The sequence below is a fragment of the Nicotiana sylvestris genome, chromosome 5 (assembly GCF_000393655.2).
Source record: "Nicotiana sylvestris chromosome 5, ASM39365v2, whole genome shotgun sequence".
In the NCBI taxonomy this organism is placed as follows: domain Eukaryota; kingdom Viridiplantae; phylum Streptophyta; class Magnoliopsida; order Solanales; family Solanaceae; genus Nicotiana; species Nicotiana sylvestris.
In genome coordinates, this window is record NC_091061.1 from 10,196,027 (window position 1) to 10,217,171 (window position 21,145).

The window sequence follows — 21,145 nt, forward strand, 5'->3', positions numbered from 1 at the left end:
CCCAAAACACTTTAAAGGCACAAACAAAGCAAGCCGGGATGACGCATGCATTTGAAGCAAAAACATGTTAGAAATGGTTAACTGCTTAGGAACATTGCATCCCCAACGTGCTATTACTGAAACTGTTAAACTCTAACGCTAACAAGTTTGTTGTTTTTCCTAAATACCAGACAATTAGTTGTTAAAGCGTTCTGGCAACACATCCTTATCAAACCAGATCCAAGGGACCGGTACCGACAATCATGACTACTTCAGAAAACAGTGCCAAGGAAGAAAGGCCAATAAGCCAGTTACTGAAAGAGGCAATGGATAAGATAGAAAGGATGAGATTGGAGATGAATACGATGCAGTTAGCTTTGGCTAAAGTACAAAAGAGCCCTGAACCCCTAGGGCCTATGCCGGACTACCCTCACTCTGGCCCTTCAACAAGCCTCCCGAATCACCGCTTTTATCAGGAGAGAAGCCCCTATGATTCCCAAGCTCCACCACCACATCAACCTTTCCCACCAGCAAATGTTCCCACTTTTATGGGACCACACCAGCCACACTGTAAAGATCAACCAATGAGTCATTGTTTCAGGCTCACGATGCGCAGTACTATCCCCCTGAACCCACATTCAATGCACCAGAACCCCATACCCATAATCCGCACTTGGAGGTCCCGACAGAGATTGAAAAGACGGTTAAGGTGCCAGAGCAGGATGAAGTAATGAGGAAGTTCAAAAGCCTAGAGCAATCCTTCAGGAGCCTGCATAGATTGGGCAACTAGGTCAGCGTGGCCTACAAGGATCTATGCCCTTTCCCGGACGTCCAACTCCCAGCTAGCTTCAAGATGCCTAAGTTTGACTTATATGAAGGGCATGGTGATCCTATGGCACATTTGCGGGGTTTTTGCAGCAAAATGAGAGGCGCAGGCGGCAAAGATGAGCTACTGATAGCTTATTTTGGTCAAAGCTTGAGTGGATCGGCATTGGAATGGTATACTAGGCAAGATCCCAACAGATGGTACACTTGGGATGATCTAGCGTAAGCTTTTGCGGGTCACTTTCAGTACAATCTCGAGATAGTCCCTGACCGTCTCACATTATTGAGGACCGGAAAGAAACCTGGGGAAACCTTTCGTGAGTTTGGTTTCCGCTGGAGAGAACAGGTAGCCAGGGTTGATCCTCCCATGAGAAAGGGAGAAATGGTGGACTACTTCCTGCAAACGCTGGATCCAACTTACTTTGGTCACTTGGTGACGACGGTTGGAAAATCCTTCAATGAAGTAGTAAAGATAGGGGTCATGATAGAAGAGGGGCTGGGGTCTAATAAAATCCTGAATTACTCAGCGCTCAAGGCAACGACTCAGGCTATTTAGAGCGGCACGGGAGGTGCGCTGGGAAGGAAGAAGAAAGAAGAAGTCGCCACGGTCGAGGCAGGCAGTTGGTCCAGGTCCGGCAAACCATACTACAACCAACCCAGACCCCACATGCCAAATTATCCATACAGCCCACCACAACACTACTATCCACCTTAAGAACTACACTTCTCCATGCACCAAGCCCAAACATACACTTAGCCTCCGGTTTGTCCGCAATGGCGCGCGCCAGCACCACAAAACACATATGAACCACCACAAAATACCTACCCTCCACCACAAAACACCTATCCTCCACCAAGAGCATACAGGAACCCTCCGGGGGCTGGCTTTCGAGGAAATCACGCTGCTAGAAATGACAGGTTACAGAGACAGAGAGCTTTTACTGAGTTGGGAGAGACCTATGCCGCCGTGTTCCACAAATTGAGGCGGCTAGGTTTGGTGATTCCTGTCGAGCCTAGAGAGCCAAACCCCCCACCCCAAAATTTGGACCGATCGATAAGCTGTGAGTACTGCTCGGGAATGCTGGGGCATGATACCGAAAAATGTTGGAGGTTGAGGTAGGCAATACAAGATCTTATTGATGCCAACAAGATCGAGGTCCAAGCGTCAGAGGCACCCAACATCAACCAGAACCCATTGCCAACACACCACGAAGCTCACATGATTGAGTTGGTGTATGAGGGAGGAGAGCCGAGGAAGCCCTCACAGACAGTGATGATGATCCAGGCCGCTCCGAAAGAAGAATCGACCAGTGGGAGACCAGGGGTACAGTTAAGGGGGGAAGGTGTCAAGCCAATGGTGATATTAGGGTAGAATTCGTCCACCGCAACAAATAAACCAGAGCCAGCCAAATTGGTAGTATCAGGGACATCATCCACACCCGTAGTTGTATTGAAAGGGGTCTGCAGGGAACTGGTCACCATAAAGCCAGTAGTCCAATTGCCGATGATTGATAGCAAGGCTGTTCCTTGAAAGTATGAAAAGGCAGTGGTAATGTACAAGGGAAAACAAGTGGGGGAAGATAGTTGTGAGGCGCAGGGACTGACTCGATCGGGACGGTGTTTTGCTCCAGTGGAGTTGAGAAGATCCAACCTAGCTGTAACAAAGAAACCTGTGTCAGAAGAAGAAGCTGAGGAATTCTTGAAAAAGATGAAAGTGCAGGATTACTCCGTGGTCGAACAGTTAAAGAAAACACCGGCCCAGATCTCACTGTTATCATTACTGATCCATTCAGATGAACATCGCCGGACCCTGATGAAGATATTGAATGAAGCTCATGTGCCCAATGAAATTTCAGTAAACCACCTTGAAACGATTGCCAACAAAATTTTTGAGGTGAACAGGGTAACATTCTCTGATGATGATCTGCCAGTGGAAGGCACAGAACATAATAAAGCTCTCTACTTGACTGTCAAATGTGAAGATTCAGCAGTTACTCGGGCATTGGTGGATAACGGCTCAAGTGACAATATTTTTCCATTATCCACCCTGAACCAGTTGAATATCGACCACGGAAGAATCCACAAGAACAACATTTGCATCCGAGGATTTGACGGAAGTGGAATAGCCACCGTGGGGGATATTATACTTGAGTTGACCATCGGTCCTGTCCAGTTTACCATGAAGTTCCAGGTATTAGATGTCGCGGTATCTTATAACTTTCTGTTGGGACGACCATGGATCCACACGGCCAAAGTAGTGCCATCCACCTTGCATTAAATGGTCAAGTTCGAATGGGACAGACAAGATGTCGTGCTGCATGGGGAGGACACTGCATGCACCATGGGAGGCGCCATTGTGCCCTTCATAGAGACCAATGATGACAAAGGTCCCTGGGTTTACCAGATTTTCGATGCAGTGTCAGCAAACAAGATTCCCGAGGGTGAAATCATTCAGCACCCTAGGGTAGCTTCCGCAACGGTCATGATGGTTTCAGAGATGTTGGGTAATGGGTTTGTTCTAGGAAAAGGCCAGGGGGCTGAGCTTCAGGGGATTGTTCAAACTGTCTCCTTGCCCAAGAATTTGGAGACCTTTGGATTGGGGTTCAAACCGACTGCGGCAGATGTAAAACGAGCGCGGAAAATGAAGAAGAGAGTTTGGTTTCTTCCCAAACCCGTTCCGCGTCTCTCAAGATCCTTTATTAGAGCAAGTGCCAAGGGGTCACCAGTCCCGAAAATTCTCGGACCATTGATTGGGATAGATGGGGATTTGAATCAGAGCTTCGAAAGACTGTTCGCTGATGTCAATATAGTAGAAGTTGGAGAGGGTTCCAGCGGAGCAGACATATAGTTTGTGGGGCCTGAGGCCAAAACCAACAATTGGATGGTTACTCCTCTTCCTATCCGGGGGGAGTGCTGGTAGTAGGCTTTGATTTTTTGCTTTCTTGTTTTTGGATTATTCCAGGGTGTAATCCAAATCTCATTTTATTTTGTAAAAGTGTGAACCCTGTTATCCCGCATTTTAATAAAATTCTCTTCTCTTGTCTCATTTTGATTTTGTTTTGTTCTTTTTTTCTTTCTGAACAGTTCTCTTTTTACTGGTTCTAATGACATGGCATGCATAGCGGATCTTCGACCTAGTCTAATAAATCAATCTGACTCTGACTTAATGATACAAGAGATCGATTGTGACGATGAGTCTGAATATGACGAGGATGAAGCCTTCGAATAAATAAACCGAGAACTAGGCCAATTTGAAGAGAAACCCAAGCCTAATCTGAATGACACCGAGGCTGTAAATCTAGGGGACGCAGACAATGTCAGAGAAACCAAAATCAGCATCCACATTGAGCCAAACGTCAGGGAGGAACTAATCAAAACCCTCATTGAGTTTAAAGATGTCTTTGCATGGTCATATGACGATATGCCGGGACTAAGCACCGATCTAGTGGTTCACAAATTGCCCACTGACCTGGCATACCCTCATGTCAAGCAAAAACTGAGGAAGTTTAAAACAGAGATGAGTGTGAAGATCAAAGAAGAGGTGACTAAGCAGCTGCAGGCGAAGGTTATTCGGGTCACTCGATATCCCGATTGGTTGGCCAATGTGGTACCAGTGCCGAAAAAGGATGGAAAAATCAGGGTATGTGTCGACTACCGCAATCTCAACAAAGCAAGTCCTAAGGATAATTTTTCATTGCCCAACATCTATATCCTGATCGATAATTGCGCTGGGCGCGAGATCGGATCCTTTGTGGACTGCTATGCAGGATACCATCAGATCTTAATGGACGAAGAAGATGCGGAAAAGATGGATTTCATTACACCATGGAGAACTTACTGCTACGGGGTAATGCCATTCGGACTGAAGAATGTTGGGGCAACGTACATGCGAGCAATGACTACTGTATTTCACGACATGATACACAACGAAATTGAAGTGTACGTAGATGATGTGATCATAAAGTCTTGGCGTCAGGAAGATCATGTAGCAGACCTAAGGAGATTCTTTCAAAGACTTCGAAGGTATGATATTAAGCTCAACCCGGCCAAATACGCCTTCGGGGTTCCATCAGGAAAGCTGTTAGGATTCATCGTCAGTCGACGGGGTATTGAGTTGGACCCATCCAAGATCAAATTCATCCAAGATTTGCCACCGCCAAAGAACAAAACGGAGGTAATGAGTCTATTGGGAAAACTAAATTATATCAGCAGGTTCATCGCTCAACTCACGGTGACTTGTGAACCCATATTTCGGCTGCTGAAGAAAGATGCTGCGGTAGACTGGACAGCGGAGTGTCAAGAGGCTTTCGACCAGATCAAAGGGTATTTGTCCAATCCACCTGTGTTGGTTCCACCTGAGCCAAGGAGGTCATTAATTCTTTATCTAACGGTCTTGGAGAATTTGTTTGGCTGCATGCTGGGGCAACACGACATTACAAGAAGGAAGGAGCAGGCCATTTATTATCTTAGCAAGAAGTTTACAGTGTATGAGGTCAAGTACACTCAACTCGAGAGGACATGTTGCGCCCTAACTTGGGTTGCTCAGAAGTTGAAACACTATTGTCCTCGTATACTACTTATCTCATTTCCCATTTGGGTCCATTAAAATACATTTTCCAAAAACCTATGCCTACGGGGAGGTTAGCAAAATGGCAAATCTTGCTCACAGAGTTTGATATCGTCTATGTGATGAGGACGGCCATGAAAGCGCAAGCGCTGGCCGATCACTTGGCCGAGAATCCCGTTGATGAAGAATACGAGCCTCTGAGGACGTATTTCCCAAACGAGGAAGTAATGCATACATGTAAGCTGGAATTACCGGAGGAACCAAGCTGGAAGCTTTTCTTTGATGGAGCCGCAAACGCAAAAGGGGTTGGAATAGGTGCAGTAATCATTTCTGAAACAGGATGTCACTATCTTGTTACAGCTCAGCTACGTTTCTATTGTACCAATAACATGGCCGAGTATGAAGCATGCATTCTGGGTCTGCGACTAGCTGCAGACATGGATGTCCATGACGTTTTGGTCTTGGGAGACTCGGACCTCCTGGTACATCAGATTCAGGGTGAGTGGGAAACACGAGATTTGAAACTCATACCATATCGACAATGTTTGCACGATCTGAGCAAGCGATTTCGATCAGTGGAATTCAGACATATCCCGAGAGTTCATAATGAGGTTGTCGATGCATTGACCACCTTAGCATCAATGTTACACCACCCCGACAAAATGTATGTTGACCCCTTGCACATCCAGGTTCGTGATCAGCATGCTTATTGCAGCGTGGTAGAAGAGGAAGTAGATGACGAGCCATGGTTTTATGACATAAAGGAGTACCTCAAGATGGGGATATATTCGGAGCAGGCCACTGGAGACCAAAAAAGAGCCCTTCAGCGTTTGTCAAATGGTTTCTTCCTCAGTGGAGGAGTGTTGTACAGAAGAACCCCAGACTTGGTATTGCTAAGATGTATAGACGTCGGTCAAGCCATAACAGTTATGGTAGAGGTGCATGCTGGAGTTTGTGGGCCACATATGAGCGGATATGTATTGGCAAAAAAGATTCTTCGAGCAGGGTACTATTGGCTAACTATGGAGCATGATTGTATCAATTTCGTGAGGAAATGCCATCAATGTCAGATACACGAAGATCTGATTCATTCTCCGCCGACAAAATTGCATACAATGTCAGCGCCATGGCCATTTGTCGCATGGGGCATGGATGTCATTGGGCCTATTGAGCCGGCAGCGACCAACGGCCATATGTTCATTATGGTGACCATCGACTACTTCACCAAGTGGGTTGAAACTAAAACTTTCAAGTCGGTAACCAAGAAGGCAGTGGTGGATTTTGTTCACTCCCATATCATCTGTAGATTTGGGGTCCCAAAAGTGATCATCACGGATAATGGTGCCAATCTTAACAACAATTTGATGAGAGAGGTATGCCAACAGTTTAAGATTACACACCGTAATTCCACCCCATATCGTCCCAAGGCGAATGGAACAGTTGAAGCAGCCAATAAGAACATCAAGAAGATACTGAGGAAGATGGTAGAAGGATCTAGACAATGGCATGAGAAATTGCCCTTTGCCTTGTTGGGTTATCGCACTACAGTCCGGACTTCCATAGGTGCTACTCCTTATTTGTTGGTATACGGAACTGAAGCAGTAATACCAGTAGAGGTCGAAATTCCATCCCTCCGAATTGTCGCTGAAGCCGGGATTGACGACGACGAATGGGTCAAAGCTCGACTGGAGCAGTTGAACTAAATAAATTAAAAAAGATTGGCAGCAGTGTGTCATGGCCAGTTGTATCAGAAAAGAATGGCAAGAGCATACAATAAGAAGGTGCGCCCCAAAAAATTTGAAGTAGGGCAGCAAGTATTGAAACGGATCCTCCCACATCAGGTCGAAGCAAAAGGCAAGTTCGCCCCAAATTGGCAAGGGCCTTATGTCGTGACCAGAGTGTTGTCCAATGGCACTTTATGTCTAACAGATATCGAAGGGAGATGCGTCGACATGGCTATCAATTCTGATGTAGTCAAAAGATATTATGCATAATTTCTTTGATTATGATAGTTATTGGTTCGTTTGTTTGTACTTGGTATTTATTAGATAATGAAATGACGGAAACAATTCTTTCTTCTATCCAAACACTTTTAACCTTTGCTTTCCCCCTTTGAGCCTTAGTTATTCCTTCATACCCCTCTTTTGGAATCACTAATGGAATATATATATATATATATATGAAAAAGAGAAAAGAAATTAAAAGAAAAATGAAAACAAGATAAAGGTCATAAGAAATAGAGGAACCGTTTCCTCAAAGAGGATACGTAGGCGCCTCACGGCTCGGTCATAGTGCACCCTAGTGTGCATAGTGTGAATAACTCCACATAGTGTAAATATAAAAAATCCCCAATCAAGAAAACTGGGGCAGGAGTTATGTTTTGAAGTTTCAAAAAGGGGTTGATTCCAAGAGTTGTAGTGTTTCACCCGTCGAAGTTATTTTTGAATTTTGATAGCCTTTCTTTAAACCCACACAAAACCAATGTCGATGTTCCAAAAAGACCTCTCGATCAATATCTGAGAGGTGCCGAGTCAAGCAAATGAACACCAAGAATAATACATTGATCCCCAGCAAAGAAGAGGATCATAAACTGGAAATGAATTGATAGCCGAAAAGAATCTCCGAAAGAGAGAGTCATATCGGCAGCACTCCAACCCCCCGCTGGAAAATAAAATAAGAGAGTCTTATCGGTGAAAACCTTCACAGGCACCATAAGGCAACGAAAGATGAGAGAAATAAAACGAGAGAGTCTTATCGGTGAAAACCTTCACAGGCACCATAAGGCGGCGGGAGCTGAGAGAAAGGAGAGAGTCTTATTAGTGAAAACCCCTCGAAAGACACTATAAGGCGCAAGATAGATTGGCAAAAGGATCCGCATTTGCGAAGAGGTGGGCACCTATTTATCCCCAACAAGTAAGGACATCAGCAAGATTGATTGATACAAATAGACTGGGTCGATTAATCTGTAATGCACGACATGATCGTTGGGACCGGTCCTACCATCCAGATAAGTTCTTTCCTTTTCTTCTTCCCCAGCATTTGTTCAGAAAGATTGTTCTCTTTACTTTTCATTTTTTCTGTCTAAAAAGACTTTTCCAGAAATTTGTTTTGAAAAGGATTTTTCAGAGTTTACTACCAGGGGCCAAAATGGTACAAAGCAAAATGCGAATGGGACAGGCCAAAGCCGAGGCAATAAGACAAAAGGCGTTTGCTGCAAAACCAAATGACAAACTGGCCTAGAAAATTAAGGGGAACGTGAAGAAAGGCGGAAAACGATGGTTGAAGGACTTGTGGACCAAATTCCAAGAAGATCCCCAACAAGAACTGTGATAAATCACGGACCAAGGTCCAAGGTGGTCGGACACCACAGAAAGGGGGAAGTAGGAAGAGAGAATTAATCCGTAACAAGATAAACCTAACAGTCCTATCCTCAAAAAACGTTATCCCCAGGTGATAACATGTTATGCCCTGCCGGGCTGGGAGAAAATAAATGTTTAAGAGAGTAGTTTTGAAGTTGAAGGGGACTCCCACAACATGTTGTGAAACAAAAGAGCGGGGAAGGGATAAATGGAAAACCATCCCCAGCAAAAACACCATCCCCAGCAGACATGTCATCCCCAGCAAACAACTTTATCCCCAACCAATTGCGGGAGCAAAGAGCAAGGGAAAGGGAGAGGAAAAATCATCCGCGCAGCAGGAGTGCCACGATCACTCACCATATTAAAACTAACAAATTTTTCTTTGATTTCTACAGGAAAATAAAGGTTGATGATGGCAGAAAGACACGCCACAAAGAAGGTCACCAAAATCGGGGCAGAAAATTTTCTGCCGTTGTCAAATATTTTCTCGGGGAAACGAGGGAACAAATCCAAATACCTTTTTTCTGTTTTTCATTTCATGTCCTAGGTCGCCCACCAGTATAATGAGGGTATACATTTATGTTTTTCATTTCACGCCCTAGGTCGCCCACCAGTATAATGAGGGTATGCATTTCTGTTTCTCATTTTATGTCGTAGGTCGCCCACCAATATAATGAGGGTATACATTTCTGTTTTTCATTTCATGTCCTAGGTCGCCCACCGGTATAATGATGGTATACATTTCTGTTTTTCATTTCACGCCCTAGGTCGCACACCAGTATAATGAGGGTATGCATTTCTGTCCCTAGGTCGCACACCAGTATAATGAGGGTATACATTTCTGTTTTTCATTTCACGCCCTAGGTCGCACACCAGTATAATGAGGGTATGCATTTCTGTTTTTCATTTCATGTCCTAGGTCGCCCACCAGTATAATGAGGGTATACATTTCTGTTTTTCATTTCATGTCCTAGGTCGCCCACCAGTATAATGAGGGTATGCATTTCTGTTTTTCATTTCATGTCCTAGGTCGCCCACCAGTATAATGAGGGTATGCGTTTCTGTTTTTCATTTCATGTCCTAGGTCGCCCACCAGTATAATGAGGGTATGCGTTTCTGTTTTTCATTTCATGTCCTAGGTCGCCCACCAGTATAATGAGGGTATACATTTCTGTTTTTCATTTCACGCCCTAGGTCGCCCACCAGTATAATGAGGGTATGCATTTCTGTTTTTTATTTCATGTCCTAGGTCGCCCACCAGTATAATGAGGGTATGCATTTCTGTTTTTCATTTTATGTCCCAGGTCGCCCACCAGTATAATGAGGGTATGCATTTCTGTTTTTCATTTTATGTCCTAGGTCGCACACCAGTATAATAAGGGTATGCATTTCTGTTTTTCATTTCATGTCCTAGGTCGCCCACCAGTATAATGAGGGTATGTATTTCATATTTTTCCATTCATGCGCCCACCTGTATAACGAGATGAATACTTTTCAGTCTTATACTGCAGATCTTGAAATCAGTAACCCACCGGAAGACAGAAGGTTACAACAGGAATCCCCAGCAGGAAACAATAAAAAATCCCCAGCACCGGAAAGCAGAAGGTTGCAACAAGAGGTCCCAGCACAAGTTCAAGCGCATGAGTCAAAAGGAAGAAAAGACGCGTCTTGAAAGAAGCGGCCTGTGGATGCTAAATTATGCCCAGCACAACAAATCTGATGAAGAAAGCTGTATCCCCAGAGGAACCGCCGAAAAGCTTAATGAAGGAAGCCATGTCCCCAACGGACCGAACAAAATGATGAAAACTGGTATTCAGAAAAGCAAAAGGCCAGTGTCATCCCCAAATTCACGGAAGAAAAGCACCGGAAGAAACACAAGCCGACAAGAAAGCAAGGCAACAAGAACAAGTTGAAGATAGATGAGATCTTATGATTCGTAGTCTAGCCTAGCTTCTTGTTTTCTTTTAAGCACGGTGTAACAAGGAGGTCGGTAAGCAGTGATAACAGCATGCAACAACAGTAACATTGCAGTTCCATGGTAGTCCCAGCTACCAAAACTTCCCAAACTACATTAACCTGATTCCCCTTTAGCCAGGGATATGTAGGAAACCTTTGAAGCAAAGGTTCGGTTAAATCTTTTTCCAAAAATGCTTCACACGGAGTATTCCAACGGGCAAAAATCACTCGTATCCGCTCACTTTATCTTTGCATGAAAACTCTTTGTGTTTTCGACCAAAGAGGGGAAGCTGTGAGCACGTGATTTTTGCTTCACGGAAACTACTCCAAAAGAAATCGGAAAAGAAATAAAACAGGTTACCTTCGGGTACAATTTTGAGGTTTTGTGTAACATTTTTTGATAATTGTTTTGTCCGTAAATGCTCGCCTTGCTATAGTTAAAAAATACAAAAAAATACATGTTGCATGCATTTAGGGAAAATGGTACATTTACGAATTAATTAACCATGATTTGGTTTTGAAAGCGAAAATCACAAAATATGCATTGTTATTCTATTTGTTGTCATGGTAACTTTATTAGATGTTTTAATTCATGTGATAATTGTTGTTAGGTATTAATTAATATTTGTGTGTTTAATTTTGGTTTTTAGGATTTTTTGTCTAATTATAAAGAAGGAAAATACCGGATTTGGGCCAAAATTTAAATGAAAAATCAGGCCCAAACCAATTACCACAACCCAGTCCAAACCCAGGCTTCCCAGACACGCCCCCAAACGACGCCGTATCAGCATTCCCATCCTGAGCCATTGATTGATTCAAAAGAACGGTCCAGATCAGGCCGTTCACTTACCCAAACGACGCCGCATAGGGTATTTGTTCTGAGCCCTCCATCCAGTCCAATCCAACGATCCAAGATCCCTTTCAGCAACCCGTTTCCAAACCCGACCCAGTAACCGATTCAAACCGACCCCCCAACCAATGCCAAACGGTGCCGTTCCCCATTAAGTGAAAGATCCTGGCCATCGATCTCACTTCATCCAACGGGAAGGATCTAACTGCCCACTACGTATATAAGCTTAAACCTTTACCCCACGCCCCTATCCGAACACCCCCCTTCCATCGTCCCCAAACACAAACCCAAACCCCCGTTCCAAACCCTAGCTGCCCCATACACTCTCACCATGATCCCGGCGGCAACGATGCCGGTGACCACCAAAGTAACACCCCTGATGCACCTAACCACCCTGAACACGGATCTGTTACCCCCTTGCCTCGAATCATCCCCCACCGTCTCGAATCTTAATTTGAAGATTCGAGCCCAACCCTGACCTACACCAACCCACCCCAGTTTCACACCAGTCACCACCCTGGCCTCACTCGTCACCAAACCAAGCTTGGTTTGGTCCGAATCTACCCATAAATCCTCAAGCCCCAAATCGAACTGTTCGAACCCTAGAACACAAGAACCTTTGGAATCCGGCTAGTTTAAACGGAGGGTTGGGGTCTAATAGACCTTAATCGAAGTGTTCTCGGTTGAGAACACCTCGATTAAAGTCTGTTCGACTTCAAATGAGCAAATCCAGTTCAGGGTTGAGTCGTTTGTTGTTGAGCTTCCAGTGAGTTTTCCTTTTTCTTTTTCTATTTTTGTTTGAGTGTTATTTGAATTTGATAACGTGTTTAGTCAGTTGTTTGTTATTTCTGATATTTTTCTTTCAATTGTTCTCCATCTTCGTAAGACCTTTTTATTTGGTCGATTGTTCTTCTGTTTATGTTTGAATACGTATGGTGATATACATGTTTCAATTTGATTAATATCGTCGAATAGATAATTCATATAGATTCTCTGTGTCGTGCAAAGTTGTTGAAGGCAGTTGATGCCCCCGTTCATGTTGTTCGTTTAATCGACTGACTGTTCTATGTTATAATTAGTATAGTCAATTAGATAAATGTCGTCGATTAGTTTCACAGTACTGAATGTGAAAATATTCTGATTCGTATGGCTTCTTATGACTGATCGAATCATTGTCGTTTAGCTGATTGTTCGACATTATCTGTGAATGGTTTGTAGCTGAAATGTAATAGCTAGAACTCAGTTTAGGTTAGCTTGAATTTGAACTTTTAGAAGTTCAAAATTTCATGCTGTTGAAATAGGGTAAAACAGTAATAACCAGGGGGCTAACATGGGTAGTTTGGAGGTGTGGAAAGATCAGAAATGGTTAGTTTAAGTTGGGCTGACATAGGGTACTGAAATATGATTAAACTAATATAATAGTGGGGAACAAAACTTGGTAGCATGGGGGGGGGGTAATTGAATATTATAGACTGCCCATACCTTTGGGTAGAAAACACATGCTAAGGGGCTGTCAAGAGGATGGGCATTGGGCATTTTGATTAGTTTAAAGGAGTTATGGGTAGAGTTGAGGGCTGGGGGAAACGAGGCAGCCTGGGGATTGCTTGTGTTTTGCCTACAAATAGGTTCATTAGACATCAGAAAAGGGGAGAGGAGAAGAAATAAAAAATCAGAAATTAGAGGCTGGACAATTTTAAGTGTTGAGAGTGAAAAGAGTGTTGGTTTTCTGAAGATAACAAGCAGAAGTCACTGTGTTTCTGCACCTGTTTTCTTTCTCTGCTTTGGTCTGGTTTGGTTGGGTGCACTGCTGAGTTTTCAGTTAGCTTCCCTGGGTTCCTTACTTGCTAAAAACTGTTTCAGTCTAAGTGTCTTGGTTCTCTGTTTGGACTGAAAGTCCACTGGTTGTTGCTGTTGGGTTTTCTGAAATTTCTGCTGGGTTTTCATTTAAGTTGCTGCTGAGTTTGGGTCTATTATTGGGCCATCCCTGTTGCTGCTGTTGCTGTGTTGTTGCATACTGCCCTGCTGATCATTCCTCTTTTCTTTTGCTTTCCTATACCAGATACACGACTGATACACTGTCAATGTAAGCTGAAATTTAAAGCTTGAATACAAAGAAAATTGGAAGAGTTGAAGTTATTCTGAATTAGCTTAGAAATGTACTGAAAAATAGTTTGTCAGCATGATAATTTACTTTCCCTAATAGAACTATGTAGTTAGCTGTGATGTAACTGAACTTTTATGTATATCATTTAGTTGGAAGACCCTGTGTGTTGCTTATAATTGAGAGTGATTAATGTTGTAGTAGCCATGTTCTATTAGTTCCTTATCGTTTTGTCAAGAAGCATGTTAGGTACCCAATAGTTCCTGCTTTAAACAAATGGCCTGTTTTAAGTCGGTGGGAATATGGCTTGATTAAGTCAAATAGTACGTGTCATTTCAGTTCCCCCCCATTTGTTTATAAATGCCAAACATATATCAAACACACTGAATAGGCCCAATTGGAATAAGGGTGGCCCAGGCTGAGTTTAACTTTATGCACATTGGGCCTGGGCCTGTGATATCTAAACAACTGCTCATATACGTGTTCATGTATCGGATTTTGCAAATCATATTCGAAACCCAACTGTAACTAACTTGTAAGCATGTAAGTAAAGTTGGACCATTCTTCTTCTTTCATTATTCGAGACAAATTCAATAGAAAATATGGCCACTATAGGATCGTCCTTTTAAAATAAACGAGATGAGTCTCGCCAAAAAAAAAAATTGCAAATTGCGAGGCCCTCAATAATTGATCATAATAAATACTTAGAATTTGGGACAGACTGTTTAGTGAATTTCACTACCTTCCCCAAATATAATAACGCGTTAGACTCTTTAGACGCGATTTAATTAAATTACATCCTTAAACTCGGGTGCACATTTATGTGACCCAAATCCAAATCTCAACGGAGTCGAAATGTGTCTCTAATCACGGGTACATTGATTGTGACGTGGTTCGAGATGCGTGTCCATGACGTTGCAAATCCCTTTTAAAAATAAGAATGAGATGAGCCTCGCCGAATAAAAAACACAAAAATTGCGGGTCCCTCGGTAAATATTTGCTTTAAGATTGCTTAGATTCTGGGACGGGCCGTTTAGCAAATTTCACGGCCCTACCCAAAAATAATGATACGCTAGTTGCTTTAGGCGCGTATTTAATAATGTTAACTTCCTAAACTCGGGTGCACATTTATGTGACCCAAATCCAAATCTCAACCGAGTCGAAATATGTCAACAACCATGGGTGCATTGATGTAACGTGGTTCGAGATATGTTTTCACGACGTTGCAATTCTTGATAAAATAACAGTAAATGACAAAAGCGGTTTAAAAGTTAAATTTTGCACATAAGTTCACACTTGTATAAAATCAGATAATCAAGCCGAATATAACAGTTGAGCGACCGTGCTAGAACCACGGAACTCGGGAATGCCTAACACCTTCTCCCGGGTTAACAGAATTCCTTATCCGGATTTCTGGTACGCAGACTGTAATACAGAGTCATTCTTTTCCTCGATTCGGGATTAAATTGGTGACTTGGGACACCCTAAATCTCCCAAGTGGCGACTCTGAAATAAATAAACAAATCCCGTTTCGATTGTCCTTTAATTGGAAAAACTCCTTCACCCCTCGCGGGGGCGGAAAAAGGAGGTGTGACTCTAAGCGAGGCGAAGCGCCCACCTTAAGCTCTACTTAGCTTAGGAGCTTAAGAGCATGTTTGGATGGAGCGCCCAAACCAGCTTTTAAGCCCCTTTTAATTTCTGGAAGTGTTTGGCAACCAAAAAAAGGGCTTAAAAAAGTTAAAATCTGCTTTAAAAAAGTTAAAACCAACAAGTTGGGTAAGCCCAACTTTTTTGAAATTGACTTAAAGGCCATATTGCTTTGACCGAAGATATTACTTTCTTGTCCATTATAAGTTTTTGCAATACCAAAATTACCCTCAATTAAATAAAATCTTAAAACCTCGTATTTCTCCTCTTTGCTAGACTTCTGAAGACAACAGTCATCTTCTTTCCTTTTCCTCTCTGCTTCATCTTCATTTTTCTGCATTTTTGGTAAGTGTTCTTACCAAAATCCATTCTAAATCAAAAAGTTAACTCAAAAACAAAGAGAAAATTTTGGAAAAGAAAGAGCAAGATCCGTAAATTTTAAAAGAGAACATATGCAAAAAGAAGAAGAAATAGAACATAATAGCAAACTTTTTGAATTTGACATCAACGTTGCCACTAGCTGCTGCTAGATTCTCTAAAGAATTTGAGTTACTTAGGTTTTGAGGTTGGTCAATCAAGCCTAAACCGGAGTAAAAATTATTTAAAGTAATCAATTAAATTAAAATATAAATTATTTTTTATTTGGATTAATTCATAATTAAATAAATTGTAGTAATCAACTACTTATAGTGTTAACAACGTTAAGGATATTTCTGTCTTTTTAACAGAAAAAGTGCTTACCAACACTTGTTTACCAAATACTTCAACATCTTTTTTTAAACTTCAACACTTTTATCCAAACATGTAACTGCTTATTTATAAAATAAGTTCCAACACTTAAAAGCTATTTTTTTTCCAGCTAATCCAAACGGGCTCTAAGCATCCCACAATGAACCTCTAAATAGCACTATATAAGAAAAAAATATAATATGTCAAGTTTCACTTATGAAATGCACTTTACTAGGTTTTCAATAGAGCTATCAAAACGGGACAGCCCAACCCAACCCAAGCCTCGCGAGTTTTTAAATTTGGTGGGCTAGGCCGGGCTGGACCGTCACATGAACGAGCCTTAAAATGACCAGCCTAACCCAGCCCCTAAGAGGGCCGCGGGCTATGACGGGTCGACCCTTCAATTTTTTTTTAAGAAAAAATAATTTCTTTAAATTCTTAAATATTTTTTCATGACATAGTCGATTAATTATGTAAATAACTTCTGTTTGCTTAAAGCGTAAAAAATGCTTGATATTTGACGAGGAATCTCGTAATTGAAATGCAAATTCTCTATATCTCTAACTCTTCTTTTTTAAAGTTACATGAATATAATTTTAATGCTTTTCTTTCATTTTTCTCAGATTCAGGGATTGCTTCAATAGGTTTAAATGCTGAGATTTTTTAATTTAGGATTAATATCTATTTGCTGATTTCATCATTATAGTCCATAAAATTTTTAAAATTCCTGAAATTTGCTAGTGGTCAATTATTTTTTTTGTGTATTCAAAATTGATCTTTTTCTATACTAAAGAGCAGTTTAAATATTAATAGTATATTAAAGTAATCCAAACTGATCATTGGCCACTTAAAGTAATATTTTCTTTTGAAAAATGGTTATTATTGGCCAACTAAAACTTTTCGAGTTCATTATAATTAAGCAACAAAAAAAAAACTAATTTTGTCATATTACATGCATGTCAAAAATCTAAATTCTAGTTGATATGGAAGGGTCAATGAGCAATCTAGGGTTGGGGAATGAGGATTATAGTTAATAGTTTTTTTTAGTTTTTACTTTTCTAAATATTAAATATTTAATAGTTAATTAATTTGTTAATTTCTAGCCCACGGGACGGTCCAGGCCCAGCCTTGATCAAGCCTCAAGGGCTGGCTTGGGCCGGGCTTATACGCCTCAGTTTTAAATAGGCTCAAAAAATCTGAGCCCAACCCTACCCAAGTAACGGGTTGGGTTGGTCTGGCCTCACGGGCTAAGCCCATTTTGACGGCTCTAGTTTTCAATATAGAAAATTAAGTAGGCGTTTGGACATGATTCCAATTTTTTTTTCAAATTTGGAATTTCACTAAAATTTGAATTGAAGATAAAGTTGTGTTTGGTTATAATTTTTGCAACATATCTAGATGTCTTTTTTTTCAAAATCATGAAACATGATTAATACCCCACAACTTGTAAAAAATATCAAAACCACCACTATTTGATTATCCTACTTGAAATAAACAATCAAAATGCTATTTTTTTTTATGAAGCAAGTGAATATTATCAGCCAAAGGCGTCAAGAAGATCAGCCCAAAAAAATCAACAAAAGATATAAACAATCAAAATGCTATTGTTAAAAAATATGGGGTAAATTTATAAAATTAAAAACTAGGAAATTCCCATTTTCAATTGAAAAAGTGGTGAGAACCACTTTTTCAAATTTGAAAATGGATTTTCAAGTGCAAAAGGAAAAAATATAAGAATTATATGTCCAAACATTGTTTTCAATTTTTTTTTTTGAAAAAAAGCAAAAAATTTGTATGTCCAAACGGGCTCTAAAAGTAACGTTAGCTTTTCTAAATAATAGTTACAGGAAAGATAAAAATATTATATTAAAAATTTAATCGACAACCAGATCAATTCAGAAAAATCCAAGATTCAGTAACATTAAAGCTGTCTTCCTTTAAATTTGATTATGTATTAAATATTCAGTCTTATATATTTACAATACTGACAGAAATTCATCGATATTGTAAAAATAATTCAAAATAATTATATTTGTATTAGAGAGGGAACCCAAAGGTTTACATAATTTATTTTTTATTTTATTAATCAGTATTGAAAAAAAAAATTAAAACCAATATGTTTGTAAAAGCGAGAGACTTTCTCGATACATTTTATTTATTTTCTATACTATACCTACAGAGATTATTAGCATTGTCAATTAATTAGAAGAAAGTTTTCATTTACTTTCCACAGTTCCTGAACCTTTTTTTTTAAGAATTTGGTGAAGAGTTCGTTTACCTTGTAATTTTATGATTATGAAGTATTTCCAAGGCATATACATACGGTTTCTATCCTCTTGAGAGAGGAGAATTTTTCTTTTTCCGGATGTATTATCATTTGTATGCCTTGGTAAGAAGGAAGTATGAATGTCGTTGGATAAAGGGACGGTGGTTTCAATTATGATGCTTGAACCGAGCCTTATTAACAAAATAAAAGCCATAAATCCTAGTTCTAATGTGATACCCCCTTATGGTCATTAAACACTAATCTCTTCTCTAGTAAATCGTGCTACTCACTATCAGGTAACCAAACTAAGAATGACAAAGACTTTAACTGGATTTGGGAGCTGAATTGCCTCAACAAGTTGAAATTTTTATTATGAAAATGTTTCCATGATAGACTCCCAACAAGAAGCTTTTTACATCACATTGGCATAAACATTGATCCAATATGTTCCTAATGCAAAACTCATAGGGAAACTATTAGGTATTTTTGGAATGCATGGCAGTGAAGCAGTTGTGATGTTGCTTAGGGATTGATTCAAACAGTGGGAATACTAAGAATAGTTGGTTGACATATATTCGTGATCATAACATTACCCTAAGAAATGACATTATTAGTTGGGAAGAATTGTTTCTCTTTGTAATGTGGACCATTTGGATTAACATGAATAATAACTTATACAATAACTACACACACGTCTGGCCTCCACATTGCTTTTAATCAAGCGGTAGAATATAAACTTCTAACGGAAAAGGAAATTGTTACTAAGCAAAAAATCCCAATAAGTATTAACTGGATTAAACCGCCTAGCGGTCATATTAAGCTTAATATTGATGGTTCCTTTAAAGATGCCTCATCTCTTTGTGGATTTGGTGGGCTCTTCAGAGATGGTAAGGGGCAATGGATAGTTGACTTTCAAGGGTCTCTACCAGGAACAACACCTCTTCAGGCAGAATTGATAGCCTTGAAAACTGGCCTCTACATTGCCAAGAGACAAGGGTTTATCAACTTAGAAGTGGGAACGGACTCAACCAATGTTATTAATTGTTTGGATAATGGAATGGTAATACTAAATGACATTATTCATGAGTGCAGGTTGTTAATGAGACAGGTGAAGGTTCAGACAAAGGAGGCCAACAAGTCGGCACACATGATGGCTAAGGATGCACTAAAAGGCAACAATGGCAGTGATCTTAATATTATCTACTATGCCCCTCATTTTGTAACCGCTGCCTTAAAATCAGACTATGAAAGTTTGACTTATTTAGTTAAGTATGTTGACAAAGATGTTTGCTCTAGACTAGTATCTTTTGGAAACAAAAATATCCTTCGAGACATGCTATTGGACTGTAATAGCCAAGTAGGTAATGCCCTATCGGACACTATAAATATTGTTAACTCTACTATTATGTGATATATATATATTAAGATCCCTGTTGTCAAAAAAAAAAAAAAAACTTTTGCCAATTAAAAGTCACGTATTTTGTCCATCGCAACCCCTTAGCGACAAAAGGCAAATATTTAGTAGTGTAAATGTAGTCTTCTTCTAGAGAATTTTTCTGATTTTCATTATCGTCTTGTTAGCCATATTTTTCTTTTCTCCTTATGCTCGAGGAGATTTATATAATTAGGTAAGAACTTACTCATAATATTTATATTAAATCAATAAATGTAAAACATATATCGGATATATACACAATTATCACTTACGCATGCATGATTAAGTGATTTGTATTCTCATTACAAATTTTCAAACACTTCTTTATTCTCTTTCCATTTGTTCTTTTGATATGGAGATAGACTCGTGAAATATATATATATATATATATATATATATATATATATATATATATATATATATATGAGAGTAGAGAATATGGTGAATTTGTAATCCTTAAACTACAATTAATCCCAATACAGTTTCCTTAACAAGGCTAAAGTATTCTACTTTAACTTCTTTTTCTTTGGTCTTCTATTTCTTTTTCTTCTTCGTCTTCTTTTTCTTTTTCCTCATGTTATTCTTTCTCTTGTTTTAAAATAAAAATGCAAGACTTGAAATTTGTCTTAACTTGGAAAGGAAGGAATATAAGGGGTTATTCATCATATATACAAACTCTGCATAAGTGATATACGTGTTAGGACCGCAAAAGTCAGGTGTTATGCGGAAGCTAGCAAATCAAACCTTGAACGACGATAAATCACACAGCAAAGAGAAATATACCAAAAGAGACACAAACATTTAACGTGGTTCGGTCAACTGATCTACGTCCACGTGCGGAGATGAGCAATCCACTATATAAAAAGAGAGTACAAAATATCGAGAGAACAACCTCACGAAGAGGCAAACACAAGTGACACACTAACACTTGTCCCGTAAAGTTCTCCCCCTAAACACTACTCTCAAGCCCCTATGGCTATATTGTGAATGCTACTGAATGAGAAAGACGGATCTTCAATTTATAAAACTCCAAACCTTTTCCTACAAGAAAAAAGACTAGCCAAATATAGGAGAATTATAATTTCCTTCTACAAAAAGGAAAACCCAATTAAGGTAATTATATTGCCCTTTCCTTCAACAAATAGGAAAACCAAATATGGTAAGAAAATTATGGCAAATACCTAACAATTCTCCCCTTTGACAATTTTCTGACAAAATAAACTTGATCCACCTTCTTCACATAGCCTTCAACAGGTTGCATCTCCAAATCTCCACCACAAAGTTTGTCTCAACGTGCGTAGCACACTGGCCAAATTTCTCAGACAAAAATTACGATTATCGTCAAATATGTTGCGGCTAGAACTGAACCTGCCAAGATGAACCTGTCTTGAATCTCGCTCTGATACCACTTGTTAGGACCACAAAAGTCAG